Raw genomic sequence first — 20,201 nt, forward strand, 5'->3', positions numbered from 1 at the left:
ACTACCTGACAAAAGTGTTGTTGTCTATCTCAAATGTAAGAGCAACAAATCATAACTTGACCTCTAGTTCAAAGTGGAATAGTGGCAGAAGGTAGATTTTTCTGATGAATCATCTGTCGAACTGCATCCCAATCATCACAAATACTGCACAAAACCTACTGAAACCCACATGGATCCAAGATTCTCACCAAAATCTGTCAAGTTTGGTGAAGAAATGGTCATTGTGTGGGGTTACAGTATGGGGTGTTCAGCAGGATAGGGCTCTTTCTCATACTTCAGCCTCCACATCAAAGTTCCTGAAAGCAAAGAAGGTCAAGGTGCTCCAGGATTGGCCAGTCTAGTCAACAGACATGATATTTTTATTTTTTATTTTGGTAAAATCTAGAGGCCTTTGCCTTTCATATAAGCCACTTCTGATACCTAATTATCAACTAGAAGTCAAGTTGGTGGACTTGGGATGCGGAGCAGAGTTGACGATGGGGTTTGAGTCCATATAAGAACGGTTACTTAACCAAGGAAAAATCTAAGCAAAAATAAAATAAATAAACAACAGGCTGAAAACGTGGTGAAATCACGCAGCCACAACGACTTTTTCTAGATTGCTTCTGAAAACACTATCGGTTGGGTTTAGGTAAGGGGGTGGGTGGATTGTTTAGTCAGTCAGTTGACAGCAAGCTGGCTTGGTCAGCTGAAGTGTATATTGCGCCATCTGGTGGATTTATGCGAGATGAGGACTCACAAGAAGAAGTTTTAGTTCATCAAAGCGTACACACCTGGTATATTTGCAAAAAACTGTTAGAAGACGTACCTCCAGTTACGTATTTTTCTGTCCCCAGAAATGCGTACGTATCCGCAATGAGCTTGGGTTGTATGTCTAAAGGCTGATTTATACTTCTGCGTCAAGCAAACACGTATGCTACGGCGCAGCCTACATGTGGACGCATATCCCACGCCGTAGCCGTCAGAGTCTCTGACGCGCACCTCTCAAAATATGTAACTACATGTCGCAATGAAGCATAGCGCAAGCTCTGTTATTGGCCAGCTTGGAATTGCTAACAAGCGTGGGCGGGACCGAGAGCCATGCGAGTCTGTTGGAGAGACTGTTTAGTCTACAAGTGTCGACTGTTTACAAGAAGCTCCGGATGGATTGCTTTGTGTTTACCTCATGGTTAAAGTTGTTGCACCATATTATTTGTTGTTCCTAAAACTTGGATAGGGGACAAGACTTTTTTTTAGGTAGTGTATACGCATTGTGGACTCACCTATAGGCTCATACAATTAATACAGTCTTTAAATAACATCAAAAAAATGCACCTTTGACTATAGAACAGCTTTTAGTTGTTCAATAGTGTGGTCTTTGTCAGTTAGCTCAAAATAACAAACCCACCAACAATGCGCCTTAACACACCTCCTTTTCAGACCAGAAAGCCCAGGGGCGCTCAAATGACCACAAATTTACTTGCTATTTAATAAACACAGTGCAGGACATAAAAATCATACCTGCACCAGGCTGAAACTAGCAAAAAAAGAAACTTTTTGTCATGCCTTGCAGGCATTGCACAATGGGTATGATAGAGCCCATTTGGCTTGCATCATTGCTGTCCTCGTCTCTCTGTACTTTCTTGTTGCTGCCCACTGGTAATTCATGAAAAGGCAAATTTCTTAAACGGCCCATTTCCACTGAGTAGTACGGTATGGGTCGGTACCCTTTTATGTCCGTTTCTACTGTCAAAAGGTACCTAAAAGTGAGCCGTACTGTCCCACTTTTTGGAAACTCTTTCCAAAGGGTCCCCAGCACAACAAAAGGGTACCAAAAGGCGGAGATAGATGTACAGACAAATGTCACTAGGGCCAGGACACCAGGGTTACATCGCAACTTTTTCACAAGAAGTGCCATGGGATTTTGTAATAACCACAAGAAGTCAGGACCTCATCCGAAAGATGGCGCCCACTTCACTATACTGGGGCATTTGGACTCACACAGACCACAGATTGAACGCCGCCTGCTGGCCTCACTAACACCACTTCCAACAGCAACCTAGTTTTCCCAAGTGGTCTCCTATTCATGTACTGACCAGGCTCAGCCCTGTTTAGCTTCAGTGAGTTAGCGGTCTTGGGCTACAGGGTGATATGGCTGTGACTTGTTACATATAATAACAAGCCATGGTTGACCCGAGCTCAAGCAAACCTTGTTGTCATCCTGATGAACAGCTACTAAGCCAAGAAGATAAACCTGTTGTCCTGTTGTCTTTTACGTAGCGGTTTAAAGCGCAAGCGGATTCACTTTCCATTGGTACCCTTTTGGCAGTGGAAACGCAAGCCTGATGAAGGTGACCCAAACTGACCCGTACTGTACCACTTAGTGGAAACGGGCCATAAGAAACAAGAAAAGGGAAAACTTCCTGTGAAACAATGTTGTGGAGCAACAGTTAGTACACAGGCACATATGGTCTACACTTGATGCTGTTGTGGACACAGACGGACGCTTGTCCCTCTCTCACGGGCTAGCGTTTGGCTCTTCCGCAGGTGCAGTTTAAATGATACAACGTCTCATAACCTTGCCCGTCTCTCTCTCATTCTGCTAGCGCTGTCCCAGGAGTGTACGCTGACCCTGCCTGCCCCGGCCGCCTCCGCTCATGTTCTGCCGATAGATCATCGCTTTCCCTTCTACTCAACACTTCTGTTTGCTTTTCAAATGGCCAATCAATGAACTCTTACTTCATCCCATTGACCTCTGGATAATTCTAAGCGTCTCCGCAGCCCCGCTCTGGGGAAAACCGTCCTCTCGGTCTCATTCATTCTTTTTCTTTCCGCTCCTCTCACTCGATCACCCCTCCTCCTCGCTTTTACCCCAGACAGCAGGGCTGCGGCTTTGTGTTGCTTATTGTTCAGCCTGAAGGAATTAATGTGCTGCGAAATTAGCATTTTATCGGACTGCAGATACAGTAAAGCAGGTAATTAGAGATGGGGTGCGGGAAGCTGCTCAGGGAGCTGTAGAGGATTCCTGTAAAGGAACAGAGGTAACAAATAGAGCCGGGGATGTCTAAAATAAGACGTCGTAGACCTGCTATAGTTGTAGTCATTATGAGAGAGGTTGTGATGAGGTTAATGGGATCACTGTTTTTGTTTTTTGGGGGATTTTTGGGAAACTCAAGGGTCTAAAACAGACACCTGTGGGACACCAAAAGTATTGAGCGTCAGTTAATGACGTTTCTTCTTTATAATTGAGTTGAACTTCTTTATTTTAGGTTAAATGAAAAATTTGTTTCCTCGTATACAACACAATATGGTTGTTTTGTGCGTAACTAAACGTGCAGACTTTTTATTTGTTTTATTTTTGTTACAAGTATTGAAAAGTGAATTCTTATTCACATTTTAAGCTATGATAAAACGTAATATTTTACATATATTTGATATACACCCACCGGCCACTTTATTAGGTACACCTTACTTGTACTGGGTTGGACCCGCTTTTGCCTTCAGATCTGCCTTAAGGCTCGTTTCGTCTGCGTTTATCGTCAGCGTTTTTTAAGATGTTTTCCTGGATTCAAACCCAAGCGATTTTCACTGGCGTCGAGCTGAATAGCATGCAAAATCACTCCTTGACTACACAACTTTACGCTTCTGACACGCGCTTGGAACACAGAAGAAGAAGACAAAGTTGACACGCTTGTTGTTATGGATGGTTTGAGTAGCAGCTCCAGCTCTAGCGTCGAAGAAATTATTATTACTTACCAGAGCAATAACCATCTCTATGTTCATATCGCCTCTGGGCACTTCTTCAATGTGCCCTCGCATTGACAGTTTTGTGTTTGAGCGCCCCCAAGCGCTGTTTGCTGTAACTTCACCAGCTCCGTGCACGTGAATAAAAGTGCCGATCTGATTGGTGGAAAAGGTTTTGACAAGGCGCATCAAAACAAAAAATAGCGAGCATGAGGCGTTTCTTTAAAATTGGCGCTTTTACGTCTGACGTTGGTGTGCATGATCATATTGACGCTCTTTATTTAGTCACGAGGTGTTAAACGCAGACGGAAAACACAAGCAAAAATGTCTGTGGGCACGGGCCTTTACTCCTTCATGGCATAGAATCAATAAGCTACTGGAAATATTCTCAAGAGAGTTTGGTACATATTGACATGATAGTTCCACATCATCCCAAATATGCTCTATTGGATTGAGCTCTGGTGACTGTGGAGGCCATTTGAGTACAGTGAACTCATTGTCATGTTCAAGAAAGCAGTCTGAGATGATTCGTGCTTTATGACATGATGCGTTATCCTTGTGGAAGTAGCCATCAGAAGAGGGGTACACTGTGGTCATAAAGGGTTGCACATGGTCAGCAACAATACTCGGGTAGGCTGAGGCATCTGACCCTACTATCCAAATGTTGCAGAAGAAATGGAGACTCATCAGAGCAGGCAACGTTTCTCCAATCTTTTTTTGTCCAGTTTTGGTGAGCCTGTGCAAATTGCAGCCTCAGTTTATTGTTCTTAGCTGACAGAAGTTGCACTCGGTGTGGTCTTCTGCTGCTGTAGCCCATCCGCCTCAAGGTTGAACATGTTGTGTGTTCAGAAATGCTCTTCTGCAGAGCTCGGTTGTAACGAGTGCTTATTTGAGTTACTGTTGTCTTTCTGTCAGCTGGAACCAGTCTGGCCATTCTCCTCTGACCTCTGGCATCAACAAAGCATTTGTGCCCACAGAACTGCCGCTCACTGGATATTTCCTCTTTTTCGGACCATTCTCTGTAAACCCTAGAGATGGTTGTGCGTGATAATCCCAGTAGATCAGCAGTTTCTGAAATACATCCCGTTCGGCACCAACAACCATGTCACGTTCAAAGTCACTCAAATCACCTTTCTTCTCCATTCTGATAATCGGTTTGAACTGAAGCAGGTCGTCTTGACCATGTCTACATGCCCAAATGCGACGAGTTGCTGCCATGTGATTGGCTGATTAGAAATTTGCATTAACGACCAAGTGTACCTAATAAATTGGCCGGTGAATGTATGGCTTCAATTAATAACATTGCCTTTTATATCATCATGTTTATTTAGATACTGTGATAGGAATCATTTTATGCGTAATTTATACACACATACACCTCAATATGATCATTTAGTGTGGATTTACACTTTACTACACTTTATTTTCAGCAATAACTTCTTAACCACATTATATGCTTATCTTATGCATAACTACTTTAGATAATATGGCATACAGCAAGCAATATTTTGTATCATGCATATGTGATAGATATAGCAGAGTATTATCTGATTCGGGTGAGGATAGTACGCCGTTCGACCATATTTTAGTGCCAGTCCATCTCTCTGTTCTTGGCATAAAGGGATAAAGCTTTCGTCTAATGGCTCTTAGCTCTTTTTTCTAACTTTCAGACACAGATCTCAGCGCTTATCTCTCTTTCACATTGGAACACTGATCTCCAGATTAGGTGCCAAAAACACTGATACCATCAGATTCCTAGAAGCATCTATGATGGGTTGTTTCCTCAAGCTTTCGTTTTGCCGAAGTCCTCCTTCGCACCCTAAGAAATTGCGATCGCTGATAAGGATTTGCCAGTTTGGGGGCGTGGCTTAATTTGGTCAGGATTTTACATGCAGATCCAGTATAAAGTGCAGAAATGAAGAGATGGTTGTTAAAACCTACATCATGTCTGTACTATACACTTTTTAAACATGAGACACAAAAGCACTTCAGTTTCATTATCAACAATGAAAACAATCCACACAACAATCTAAAATATGTAGCAAATTAAAGAGCACAACTCCGCATTCAACCCAACAGGCACCTTGAGGTCAAAACGATATGAAATTGACATCAACATGTTGAAAAACACATCAAAAATATATTCAATATCAAAACATTGACGTCTGTTTGACATCCACATAATAATGCCCTTTTCAACACCAAAATAATGACACAATGACACAACTTTCAAATTATTATATTCTGTATCTCTACACTGCACACAGAGGTGGGTAGAGTATTCAAAATTTATACTCCAGTAAAAGTACAAGTACTCACAGAAATTTGTACTCAAGTAAAAGTACAAGTAACAATCTTAAAAGTTACAGGAGTAAGAGTAAAAAATAAAAAAAGTAAAAAAAATCTGATAAAAAATTTATAATTTGGATAGTTACTAGTTACTTTTCATCCTATATATATATATATATATATATATATATATATATATATATATATAATATATATATATATATATATATATAATATATATATATATATATAATATATATATATATATATATATATATATATATATATATATATATATATATATATATATAATATATATATATATATATATATATATATATATATATATACACTCACAGTAGAAGTCAAAATTGTTCGACCTCCTGTGATTTATTTTTTTTATTTATTTATTTTTTTCAAATATTTACTAAATGATGTTTAACAAAGCAAAGAATTTCCTATAATATTTTTTATTCTGGAGAAAGTCGTATTTGTTTTATATTGGTTAGAATAAAAGCAGTTTTTAATGTTTTAAAACAGTTTTAAGGTGCCTTATATTACCCTAACTTGCCGAATTAATCTGATTAAGCCTTTAAATGTCAATTTAAGCTAAATACTAGTATCATGAAAAATATCTAGTAAAATATAATGTGCTGTCATTATGGCAAAGATAAATGAAATCAGTTATTAAAACTATAGAAATGTGTTGATAAAATATTTCTGTTTAACAGAAATTGGGGAAAAATATACAAGGGGGGCTAACAAATCTGACTATATATATATATATATATATATATATATATATATATATATATATATATATATATATATATATATATGAGAGCAATATCACATGAGTAGCAGTGCGATATGGCTGCATATCGGCACTGGTGGGAGGCCGCAGGCCGAGTGCCTTAGTGCCTCCACCAGTGCCGATATACTGCTACTCGTGTGATATTGTGTTTATACAACATTTTGACTGCATAATTGTGTATATAAAAACAAAATCAAACATGGAGAGTCTCAAAAACCCTTTTGTATGAGGAACTACTTTCCTCTAGATTCAAATCATAAGCTGAAATTTTCACGAGTTCATTTTGACGCCAATGTTAGATGTTAATTTGATGTTTTATTGACGTCAAGATTGTTTACATGCATTGTAGAGATACAGAATATAATATTGTGAAATTAAAGCTTTCAGATGAATAATTTCTTATATTATAATACTTTTTTGTGCCATTACTTTGGTGGACAAAAGTGCATCAATATTTGGATGTCAAATAGACATCAAGGTTTTGATATCATATCGATTTTATATTGTGGATGTGTGTGTTGTTTTCATTGTTTATTGTGTTAATAGTGAAACTGAAGTGCTTTTGTGGCTTACGTTTAAAAAGTGTATAGTACAGTCATAAGAGATATTTGTTGTGTTTATTTTAACGCCAATGTTAGATGTCAATTTGATGTTGTTATGACATCAGGATTGTTTACATGCATTGTAGTCATACAGAATATAATAATTTGAAATTAAAGCCTTCAGATTAATATAACATTTTGTATAAAACTTTACTGTGTCTTTACTTTGGTGGTCAAAAGTGCATCAATATTTGGATGTCAAATAGACGTCAAAGTTTTGACGTCAAATTGATTAGCATGTTTTTTTTTATGTGATTTTTAATGTTGTTTGGTCCCTGCAGATTTTTTATTTTTACTTTATTGTCCTCAAGTGGAAATTTATCTTTGACTTAACCACAGAACTACACTGTAAAAATGCTACAGTACAAATCCGTAACCTGGTTAACGGTATGTTTCCTTAATATAAACGGCGAATAACCGTAAACTGACTTTCCCAGAATTCCCTGCATGGCACATAACTTTTTAAGCATTTTGTTGACATTAATATGGATCTTTTAGTTGTTTCCCCATCATTGATGTACATTATAGATTTATGTTATATCTAATGTTGATAAACAAGGTTTATTTCGTGACTTTTATTTTATGCGTGTTACCATACTGGTGTTTAGTAGCTGTGTGAATGAAGCACCTTCTAATGCTGATACTCTTTTCTGCTTGTGGGAGAAGTTGATTGTGATGAGCATTGGCTCATTATGTAACTTTCTCATCACCACCTGCATGTGGGTGTGTTAACGTGTCTAACTGTGTAACAAAAGATGTGTAGATGTTGGTCATTCAAAATACAGACAAATTACCTCTATAAATTAATAAAATACAGTAATTTACCGTAAAAATTAAAAATTACTTCTACGGTTTGTACCGTGTTTTTAACGGTAAAGTACTGGCAACAACAGCTGCTGGTTTACTGTAAATTTTTCGGATTTATTTTTTACAGTGTAGATCAGAGTTTTTCCATAGTTAGTAGCAGTTTGCATAAAAGACATTAGATACACATTTTTTCTGTACTTGAGGTTGCCTTTTGACCTGCCTAGTTGAATACATCTAGGTCTCCACGTTGAATTCTCTCGATAATTTATTATTATTTTACTGTATTTTATTATTATTGCTGTGCAAATTAACCACAATCATAATTTACTTTCTTCTCAGTCTCAAATTGGCTGAATGACTACAGAAATCCAACGGAGTTGGTTCTTGGCTGAGCCTGTAAACGTCCACTTTTGCTTTCAGCATGCGCGGTTTTAGATCTCAGGCAGATAATGACTCTCATGGAGTGTAGCAGCAGGGGCCAATGGGTGCAGAAGTGGCCCTGGACCCCGGGCAGACCTGGCACTTGCTGACTCTCCTCTGTCCAGTCCTCTCACGTCCCGCAGGAGGCCGAGCGAGAACCGGGGCCGCTCGCAGTCTGTTAAGGGCACGTAGACAGATGGGCCTCTGTTTCCCAGCTCTCCATCCAGTCTGCTGGAGGTCAGAAGCCATGTTCTTAAAGCGCGGAGAAGATCCTGGATCAGTCTTATTATCTATTGTTAAGGCTTCCAGATGAGGAACGGCAAGGGCAGAGAAGGCAGGGGAGGTTTATTTATATAGCACATCTCATACACAATGGTGATTCAAAGATAAACACAAATAAAAATGATTAAAAACAGATTGAAATGCGTTAAAACAGGTTTTAAAGGAGTAAAAAAGAAGAGAAAGACATAATAGTGTGATCTGTCGGACGTAGCACAGTGCTCATTCAGATGGGCACAGCTGAACACATGTGTTTTCAGTCTTGATGTGAACGTGTCGGTAACACTTTATAATAGCTACACACTATAAATCATTTATTAAGCATTATCAAATGGTGAATTCATTATCTGTTAAGCATTAACTCTACATTAGTAAGCAGTTTATTACTGCAGCTACATATGCTCTATTCTTGACTTACAAACATATTTATAACGTGCTTAATAATTGTACTTTCATACTTTGCTAATGATTTATTTTTCGTTACTAAATTAAGTATTGCATTATTCACAAAGCAGTTGTATTTAAGAGTAGTTGAGGGTTTTTAGAATAATTCAGAATGAGTTAGTAAATGATTAATAAACTATTGAAATCAACATTTAAATATCTTTTTATTCAGGCATATATTAATGGTTACTATGTATGTTAATAAATGCTTTATTAACTCAACTTCATCTAGTTTTGTGACCTAATCTAAAGTGAGGACTATGTATGCTACATAAATCCCTTATAAATGACAAATAAAGGCTCAGTTAAATTATAAACAGGAAAAATGACATTATTCATTCCTATTCATTTAAAGATACACAAATGAAACTGTACTTCAAATGAAAAATAAATCTTTGCAACCTGATCTAAAATAAAATAACTGTAGAGTTTAAACATTGCATCTTATTATAATGTTAAATTATTATATTGTTGTTGTTTTATCCAGTTTTATGTCGTATTTTGACACTCCTGTTATTCAGCAATGTTTAAACTTTACAGTAATTTGACTTTTTAGAAAAGATTGCAAAGATTATTGTTCATTTGATACTGAGCCTTTAATAGTCATTTATAAGGGATTTATAAAGCATGAATAGTCCTCACTTTAGATCAGGTCACAAAACTGCATGAAGTTGAGTTAATAAAGCATTTATTAACATATTAGTTAACTATTAGTATATGCCTGAATAATAAGATTTATAAATGTTGATTTCAATAGTTTATTAATCATTTACTAACTCATTCTGAACGATTCTAAAAATCCTCTACTAATCGTAAATGCAACTAATTTGTAAATAATGCGATACTTAATTTAGTAATGAAAAATAAATCATTAACTGAGTATGAAAATACAATTATTAAACACATTATTTAGATGCTTATAAGTCAAGAATAGAGCATTTGTAGCTGCAGTTATAAACTGCTTACTAACGTTTAATAATGTAGAGTTAATGCTTAACAAATAATGAATTCACAAGATGCTAATGCTTAGTAAATGATTCATAGTGTAGTTAATATAAAGTGTTTCCAAGGCTTATATTTAATTTTGAAAATGGGGTAAAATAATGCTCTGTTTTTTTAGTCTGTTCGTGAAAAGTGTCATCATTTCTCACATTTATTTTACAACGACTTTCCAATCGGACCTGCATAATCCCCGCATTCTCCTTTTAGCGGTAGTTGTTTTCCTCTAGTTGATCTCATGGCTTGCTTCTCTTCTGAAATGATTCAGGATGCGTTCATCACACGCGGCTTTGGTTAATGGAGCACACTGGTGTGTTTCTGCTGGAGCGCCTGATAGCCTGCGCTGGGAGCTGGAGACTCTGATCCTCAGCGTTCACTTCCACCCTCTGCTTTTCTGAGTAGAGACAGCAGGACGTCCAGCACCTCCAGGATTGAATACAGTAAGAACATTATCCCTGAAAGAGAGAGAGAGAGCTGAGGTGACACTCAGAGATGCGGAGATGATTAAAAGCCGAGGCTCAATCCAAGAGAACATGGAGACGGAAATGAGTTGGTGCTAGAAAAGGAAAGTTATATACAGCTGAAGTCAGAATTATTAGACCCCCTGTATATTTTCCCCCCAATTTCTGTTTAACGGAGAGCAGAATTTTTTTAACTCATTTCTGAACTTAATAGTTTTAATAAATAATTTCTAATTACTGATTTATTTTATCTTTGCCATGATGACAGTAAATAATATTTAAAGGGCCATGAAACCCCCTCGTTTCAGCAGGGTGTTTTCACACCTCTACTTTGGAAAAGTCAGAAAAGTGGGCGTGTCCAGCTTTGTTTAGGGGGGAGTGTCGGAGGAAGTAAAGAGGCATGGTGTGGGAGTGTCTATTTGGGCGTGCTGACTTTCAGAGTCAAAATACACACACAGGGGACAAAGTGACATCTGTGGTCGAACTATTTGCCAAATTATTAAATGGTGGACTTTAACTGCAGTTTGGCTCTTTCATTCAGGGAATTCATTCATGTCCCTCGCAACAAACGAGATATTTGATTCGAGGAGCCACTCTAAGTGTGTATTTTTCATGCAATGTTTGAGAGAAAAAAACCCTCCGCATTTCCCGGAAACTTAGATGCACACGGCAGGTAGCGTCAGAAAGCCGTGTGTTATTCCGGTCACAAATGCGGTGAAAATCCTACACGAGGTTATAGTTTGGTTGTGGTGCTAACATGTTTACACTTGGTGCAATAGTTTGTTCGATATGAAAAAAGTTTTAGACTGGACGTTTAAATGATACAGATTGAAGCTTTAGGTTCTCCTGTTTAAAATAATATATGACACTTGAGGCTGACTGCTAAAATAACAATAAAACTGCTTTAAAAAAAAAAAAATTGGCCCATTATCTGCCCACAAAATACCTCTAGGTCTTTAAGGGTTAAGAGTAGAAATGCCAGTAGTGCGCGTGACTGCAGTTGACAAATTGCAGTATCGCACGTGTAGAAATGCGCGTTCTCAGTAGCCATATCTGTATACAGTGAAGAAAAGATTGAGATAATGCGAACATATAACTGACAGTTTAACTGTTTATTCATAATGAAACCGCTCTGGATGAACATATTTAGCTAGTTTAATATAATATTTATTATAATATTTATATAATATTATAATAAATATATATATTTATTATAATTATATATAATATATACTTATTTTAACATTCCAATTTTGACAGTTATGGCCTTGTTGAGCAAAATCGGCATCCTATATCACACACTACTATTCAGTAGTGTCCACTAGACATACAGCGCAGAACCTGCTCCTTGATTAACCTCAAACGCAGCTAATTTTAGATCTTCCACGCGGGTTCACTTGTTCCTCTGGCCTGCATCCATGACAATAGCATCATTTATAAACATGAAGGTCCAGATGGTGACGGGCATCAAAGCCTGTAATCTGCACACCGGCTTCTCCTCCAAACACCTCCATTAAAATGAATCACAGGCTGTTCCCTCGTCTTCAAAACAAACTCCCGAAAACAAAATCAGCCACAAGCCAAAAAGACAGCTTGAAAATAAGGTCTATTGACTCGTGACCTGAACAAAACGCTGTCTGGTTTGCAGACGCAGAGAGACGCTCACTTCAACCAACATTTGGAATAACTTTCTTTCTTTCTTTTTTTTTTAAAGAACTGAATTAATGATTTTTAATCTGCTGCCTCTGGCGCACTTTATAACTATAAACTAACCTAAATTGGGAACTTTTTTCTGTCTATATTGTGTGTAACAAACACATTCTTTCTTATCATAAAAAAATACAAGCACTTTTTTTGTGATTATTCATTGTCATCCTTTCGTTTTCCTTCGGTTCTATTTTAACAATCTAAGCACAAAGTCTAAAGCGCATGGCGTAAAAGCATTAAGGGCGTTTCCGAATTCACTTTTGCTATTTTTATGATGGAAAAATCATTCTCTGCCCCAGCGCATGGTCTAACAGGGTTGTGCTTAATCTCTTAAGTTCTGGGTGTGTTTTGAGCATCTCTCATTCCCTGTAAGATTTGGGTCGCACCATGATGCATTTGCTATTTACATGGCAGACTTTATAAGTGGAAAAACTGAACGCTTCACTAGAGAGAAACTGAGCATCTGCAGCGTGACATTAAAGAACGAGCCTCCTCCATTCAGCCTCTTTACTTTCTCTTTACTTTACTTTTAATCTTTTACTCTAAAACCCAACAGGTGGACTAAAAGTCTAAACTTTTTGTTTATTAAAACAAATATAAATATACATATAATAAACAATACTGCTAATAATAATAATAATAACATTTATGCAAAAGCAAATTGAGACGAATATACTGAAAAAAGCCCAGAAGTAAAGGCATGGACCACTACGGTTTTTACATTTATGTAGAAAATAATATTTTTTGTAACATTTTAATCCTTTATTTTATTGTCATATGTAAAGATATTTGTGTATTGCTGTACATCATGTGTGTATTAAGCAATGTGTAAGCATTTAGACACACATAGGCGCATATAATTATTATTATTATAGCTATTATATTATTATTATTATTATTATTACTATTCATTAACTTTATTTATTAATTAATAAATGTTTTTTGAGCAGTAGATCATCATAGTGGACTGATTATTGAAGCATCTAGACTGGAGTAATGATGCTAAAAATTCAGCTTTTAATCAAAGGAATAAATTTAATTTGAAACTACATTCAGTAAGAAAATAGTTATTTTAAACTGTAACAACACTGGACAATTTTACTTTATTTTTCATCATATGTTTCAAAAACAATCATACTTATCCTAAACTTTTGACTGGCAGAGTAGATAAACAATATATAAAATAAATAAATCAAACTGATCTGTGAACTCTCGTCTAACTTGTTCAAAACGTGCCCCTTCAGGGAAAAAAAAGAAATCGTGTTTGGAGTTTGAGAAGGTCCCTTTGCTGGTTTGAAGCAGATCTTGTTGTTGTCAGTGTTGTGCGTTTATCTGCTTGTTTCATGTGCCGGTGTTTGAAGAGCTGGCGTTGAGAGAATAGTCCGAGTCCAGCGGTTTCAGGTGCGAGTGTAAAAACTCTGCCCCAGGGCTGCTCTCATTGCTTTAGTTAACAACAAGACGGCAAAATGTTATGTTTACCTTTTGGCTCTTCTGGTAGAATCGTGTCTGTAGACAATCCAGCAAGATACAAAGCAGATGTGCTGAAATTAAAGAAACTGTTCGCTTCTGTTCTCATCTTTTAAAAGGGAGTTATTATAATTATTTTTTTCTTACTATTATTTATATATATATATATATATATATATATATATATATATATATATATATATATATATATATATATATATATATATATATATATATATTTTTTTTTTTTGTGTGTGTGTTTTAGCATGTAAACTTATGTATGCATTGTAGAATAAACTTATGTAATTATTTTTAAATATTTCTTAAGTGATGTTTAAAGAAGAGACTTTTTTGAACATTATCATTTTAACTAATTACCAATAACTAGGAATTAATTGGAATATATGGGAAGTAATGAGAATATAATTAAAGGAAATATATGGAAATTAACAGGAATATCTGGAAATTAAGAGGAATATGTGGAATTAATGAGAATATATGGGAAGTAATGGGAATATAATTAAAGAAATTATATTAAAGTAATGGGACTATATGAGGATTGATCAGAATATATGGGAAGTAATAAGGATACAATTGAAGGGAATATATGAAATGAATGGGAATTTATGGTAATTGACAGAAATTTATGGAATTATAGAGGATATATGAGAATTAATTGGAGTATTTGGGAAGTAATGAAAATACAATGAAAGGGAATATATTAAATTTATGGTAATTAACTGGAATATATGGAATTAATGGAACTATTTGGGAATTAACAGGAATATCTGGAAGTAATGGGACTTTATGGGAGTTAATCAGAATATTAGCGAAGTAATGGGAATAAAATCAAAGGGAAAATATAAAATTAACAGGTGTATATGGAAATTAATAGGAATATATGGAATCTTTGGGACTGGAAATTACTCGCAATATATGGTAAGTTATTGGAATATAATTAATGGCAATATATGGGAATTAGCAGGAATATATGGAATTAATGGGACTCAAAGGGAAATAATTGGAATATATGAGATGTAAAGGGAATACAATTAAAGGTAATATATGAATTTAATGGGAATATATGGGAATTAACAGGAATGTATGGAATTATTGGGACTATATGGGAGTTAATGTGAACATATGAGAAGTGATGGGTATATAATTAAAGAGAATATAAAATAATGGGAATATATAAAATTAATCAGAATTTATGGGAATTAACAGGAATAAGTGGAATTAACGGGAATATTTGGAATTAATGGGAATATATGGGCATTAACAGGAACATATGGAATTATTGGGACTGTATGGGAATTAATGGGAATTTATGGGAAGTGATGGGAATATAATTAAAGAGAATATATGAAATTATTGTAAATATGTGGTAATTAATCAGACTATATCGAAAGTAATGGAAATATAATAAAAGGGAATATATGAAATTAATAGGAATTTATGGGAATTAACAGGAATATTTGGAATTAACAAGAATATATGGAAATATGACTTTATGGGAATTAATTGGAATACATGGGAATTAATGGGAACATATAAGAATTAACATGAATAAGTGGAAATAACAGGAATATATAGAATTAATGGGAATATATGGAAATTAATGACAATATTTGGAAACTAACAGGAATGTAATTGAAGAGTTTTACTCAAACTCTCATATATTCAGTAAGTTCAGCTAATCTCTCTCAATTAATCTTAATCAGGATCAGTTTGTAATGATCAGATCAGGTTTATTTCGGCAGCATTTCATATTTTCCCAAATAAATATTCAACTAAAAAAACCAGTTGTTTTCTGTTAAAATACATTTAAAAATATAATCTGATCCTTGTATTTAAAGCTGTATTTTCAGCCTTATTTCTCTGAGAAGTGTCACACGATCCTTCAAAAGTTGATGCTTTTTTATATTATATAACGAATAGAAAGTTTTATATTGGCATGTATTTTTGGTAACATAATAAAAGCACTTTTTAAACTATTTAATGCACAAAATATATGTAGAGAGTAAGATTATCTGTGTTAACCTGACAACTGAGTCTATTTTGAGTGATCCCTGTCTTTAACCATCACAGTTTAATTCCTATTTTTAGATTTTTTTTTTTTTTTATCTTATTAATCTTAAAACAAGGGAAGTGTGGGGGGGGGAGAAGGAGAAAAGGGTATTTTTTGCCCTGGAGCGGTAGAAGTGGAATTTGTATTTAGTGGCTCCCTAATGACTATAGTTAAATGAGCTCAGAGTCTGGCTGAATGCTCTATAATTGTGATGAGTCTTTTTACCTCGGAACAATTAAAGATGCACAGGGTCTGTAGAGAGCGCTGTCAGACCGGGACCCTGAGCAGGAACGTCCAAACCTGCACCCAGGGGCCTTACCCTTTGCATTCTGCTCCTGTTGACACAAGTACCCTCAACTGACCACCAGTGATTTATTATGACTTCCTTCGGCTTCAACAGTTATGTTTTAAATATGTTTTTGTTAGCGCAAAAAAGAAAATGTTGTACTTTTGTGTCTTTCGAAACCTGTGTGACTTTTTCTTCAGTGAAAGAGCAATGTTTGGACCCCATGTTGACACTCATGATTGATTTTTGACTTTCTTAAATGTCACCACAAACTCAAACTCATGCTAGTAGTTTTAGAAACAAGCTAAATGTGTTGTAGAAAATCAGTAAAACATGCTAGCAACATGCTAATAGTGCTCTAACACATTAGCAGTCACTAAAATATCAGCATCATTTAAAACATCACTGTAACGGCTCAACGTGTAAAATATACATTCAAAAATATGTTAACAATGTCCTGAAACGTTCTCGAAATATGTAGGAATGCTAATGTTGATCAATTTTCTTAAACACTTTTATTAAAATACTTAAAACTAGACTAAATTTTCTGAAATTTATCAACATATTATTAATATGTTAAATCAACATTAACAATTAACTGTTTAGCAACATGCTAAAGAGTTATGTGCTAAATAATGATAATGTCCTAAAACTTGCTAATGATGTTCTACAATGCTAATAACATGATAGCAATGTGCTAACTACCCTGATGAACTGAGATTGATGCTTTAAAAACAAACTAAGCATGTAAAAACCAACTTGGATTGCACAAACATGCTAGCAACATGCTACTAACACTCTAAAACTTTAGCGTATGTTAAAATATATACAGACTAGCGCCTCGAAATAAGCAAGACATGTTCTAAAATATGTTAACAATGTCCTGAAACGTTCTCGAAATATGTAGGAATGCTAATGTTGATCAATTTTCTTAAACACTTTTGTTAAAAAATACTAAAAACTAGACTAAAATGTTCTAGCTATGTTATGAAATTTATCAACATATTATTAATATGTTAAATCAACATTAACAATTAACAGTTTAGCAACATGCTAAAGAGTTATGTGCTAAATAATGATAATAATGTCCTAAAACTTGCTACTGATGTTCTAAAATGCTAATAACATGATAGCGATGTGCTAACTATGCTTATGAACTGGGATTGTTGCTTTAAAAACAAACTAAGCATGTAAAAACAGACTAGGAAAGCACAAACATGCTAGCAACATGCTACTAACACTCTAAAACTTTAGCATATGTTAAAATATAATCAGACTAGCGCCTCGAAATAAGCAAGACATGTTCTAAAATATGTTAACAATATCCCGAAACATTGTCAAAATATGATAAAATGCTAATAATGTTTTAACACATGCATAAACATGTTAGCAAAATATGTAAAACATTCTAGCAACGGCCTGAAATAAGTCAACATGCAATTAATGTTGAGTCATATATATTAGCCATCTAGCAGCATGCTAAAGAGTTAACCAAATAACTAAATATTATTTAGCCTTGTGCTAAATCAAGCTAACGATATCCTAAACTTAGTGGTGTTCTAAAATGCTGGCAACAGGCTAGCAATGTTCTAAAGCAGGCTAGTAAAATGTTATCCATGATTTAAAAACAACATTTAAAAAATTATACTAGCTCAAAATATACAAACATGCCATAAACTATGTTAACAATGTCCTGAAACATGCTCAAAACAAGTTTGAATGTTAATAACATGCTGATAACATGTTTGAATACATGAATAAACATGTTAGCAAAGCTATCAAATATGACAAAACATTCAAAGTTGGACTAAACTTAAAATGTTCTGGTAAAGTTGTGAAATTGACCAACATGCTTTTAACATATATATCAACATGTTTAGCAACATGCTAAAGAGTTATTAAAATGCGTAAGCATTAGCCATTCATGTGCTAAATCATGCTAACAATACCTTAACAGGCTATCTACTATCTAATATTATTATACAATGCTAACAGAATGCTAGCAGTGTGCTGAAACATGCTAGCAACATGCTATCAAGGCTTTAAAACATGGTAGCATGTATATATCTATATATCTAGAGTGAAAATGGTTGAATTTTACACTAAAGGGATAATCTGCATCATTATCTTGCTCTTACCAACAACTTCTCACATTCAGAGGACTAATCTGATCTCCTGTGATGCCTCATGAATGCACAGTCAGATTAAAACCGGTCCTGGCTGTGGAGAAACTGCAGTGGTACAAATAGAAAAGACGAGGGATGCATAACAGAGGCATAGAATAGTCTTCCTGCAAGCGGAAGAGAGGAAGAAAGATGAAGTAACATGTTGTTCAAGAGGTCAGATCAAGCGAATGCAAATATTTATACAAGCGATAAATTAAAACACCCACTATTTCAATTCAAGAGCCTTTGCTTCTTCTCCTGGAGGCAAGACTGATGTAGGGAACAGGAAGACAAATTTGTTGAGGGGAAAAAGCCCAAACAAGCGGTGACGTAAATGTGAGTCACTCGTCTTTTTTTTGCCATTACAATGCAGAGATTATAGCAGTGGGCTCTTTTTTTTGGGGGGGGATCTGGATCTCATCCGTTTCTCCTTTCAGAGACTTTCATCCCCTCAGCCAACAAGCCCAGGAAATTTCACACTGTCACAGCCATTTGCTGAGATGGTCAGATTTGTTAATCTCACCAGCAATGATCTGAATCAAGATGCAGCATTCTGCGATGTTTTACTATAGCGCATATACAACGAATCAATGGAGAACTTTCCTTTGTAACGTTTATCCATGCTTGTTTAAGTGTGAATTGAGTATCAACATATTACTAATACGTTAAATCATGTCTATTAACAGGCTTAACAACATAAATCATGTTAATAATGTCCTAAAACTTACTAGTGATGTTCTACAATGCTAATAACATGATAGCAATCTGCTAAAACATGCTAGTAGCAGAGATCGATGCTTTAAAAGCAAGCTAAGCATGTGAACACAAACCAAGAAAGCACTAAAACATGTTAGCAACATGCTACTAACACTAACATTAGCGTATGCTAAAATATAATCAAACTAGCGCCTCAAAATAAGCAAAACATGTTCCGAAACATGTCCTGAAACATTCATGACGTTCTAACACATGCATAAACATGTTAGCAAAACACTTTAAAACATTCTAGCAATGTTCTAAAAAGGAGTCAGCATGTAATTAATGTTAAATCATAGCCGTGTGTTAAATCATGTTAACAGTATTCTGAAACTTAGTAGTGTTTTACTGTGCTCGCAACATGCTAGCAATGTTTTAAAACAGGCTAGTAACATGCTCTTAATGACCACTCTAGCAGCTCAAAATATACAAGACATGTTCTAAAATGTTAACAATGTCCTGAAACATGCTACACATATTTTACCAGGTTAATGGCTTTCTTAAACATGCTAATAACTTGATAGAAGACATGGATAGACATGTTAGCAAAGCTATAAAACTTGTTAAAACATTCAAAGTTAGACTAAAATGTTAATGTTCTAGCAATGTTCATACTACAGTTTTGCTCTATTGACATGCTTAACAGCTCCAAACGAATGGATGCTGCTTTTCAGTCTTCTTAAAGCACATAGACACAGCTATTCTCAATATTCTCTTTATAAAATCTGTTAACCATTTACGAACAAAGCTAGAGTCACCGGGCAGACAGAAGCCCTGCCCATAACGCAAATCCACGTCTGTTCTGAAGAGAATTTGATGGGCAAATGAATCGGATTGGATTGGCAAATGAAGCGAGTAGGGGTGTAACGATACTCTAAGTTCATGACACAATGTGTATCACGATATAATGT

The 20,201-nt window shown here is 35.4% G+C and overlaps 1 protein-coding gene and 1 long non-coding RNA gene across 3 annotated transcripts in view; one reads left to right on the plus strand and one right to left on the minus strand.

Annotated features, from left to right (window-relative positions):
• The window catches only part of roraa (RAR-related orphan receptor A, paralog a), a 512,855-nt gene that overhangs the window by 243,884 nt on the left and 248,770 nt on the right, over positions 1–20,201 (plus strand). The window lies entirely within an intron of this gene.
• Positions 8,982–18,816, minus strand: LOC147837896 (uncharacterized). Its single transcript, XR_015526724.1, has 5 exons — positions 18,762–18,816; positions 18,508–18,659; positions 16,309–16,418; positions 10,036–10,832; positions 8,982–9,636 (listed from the first exon to the last, which is right to left on the minus strand). It is a non-coding gene; the product is annotated as an uncharacterized LOC147837896 (long non-coding RNA).

This window comes from Danio rerio, chromosome 25 (genome assembly GCF_052040795.2).
Source record: "Danio rerio strain M-AB ecotype USA chromosome 25, GRCz13ab, whole genome shotgun sequence".
In the NCBI taxonomy this organism is placed as follows: domain Eukaryota; kingdom Metazoa; phylum Chordata; class Actinopteri; order Cypriniformes; family Danionidae; genus Danio; species Danio rerio.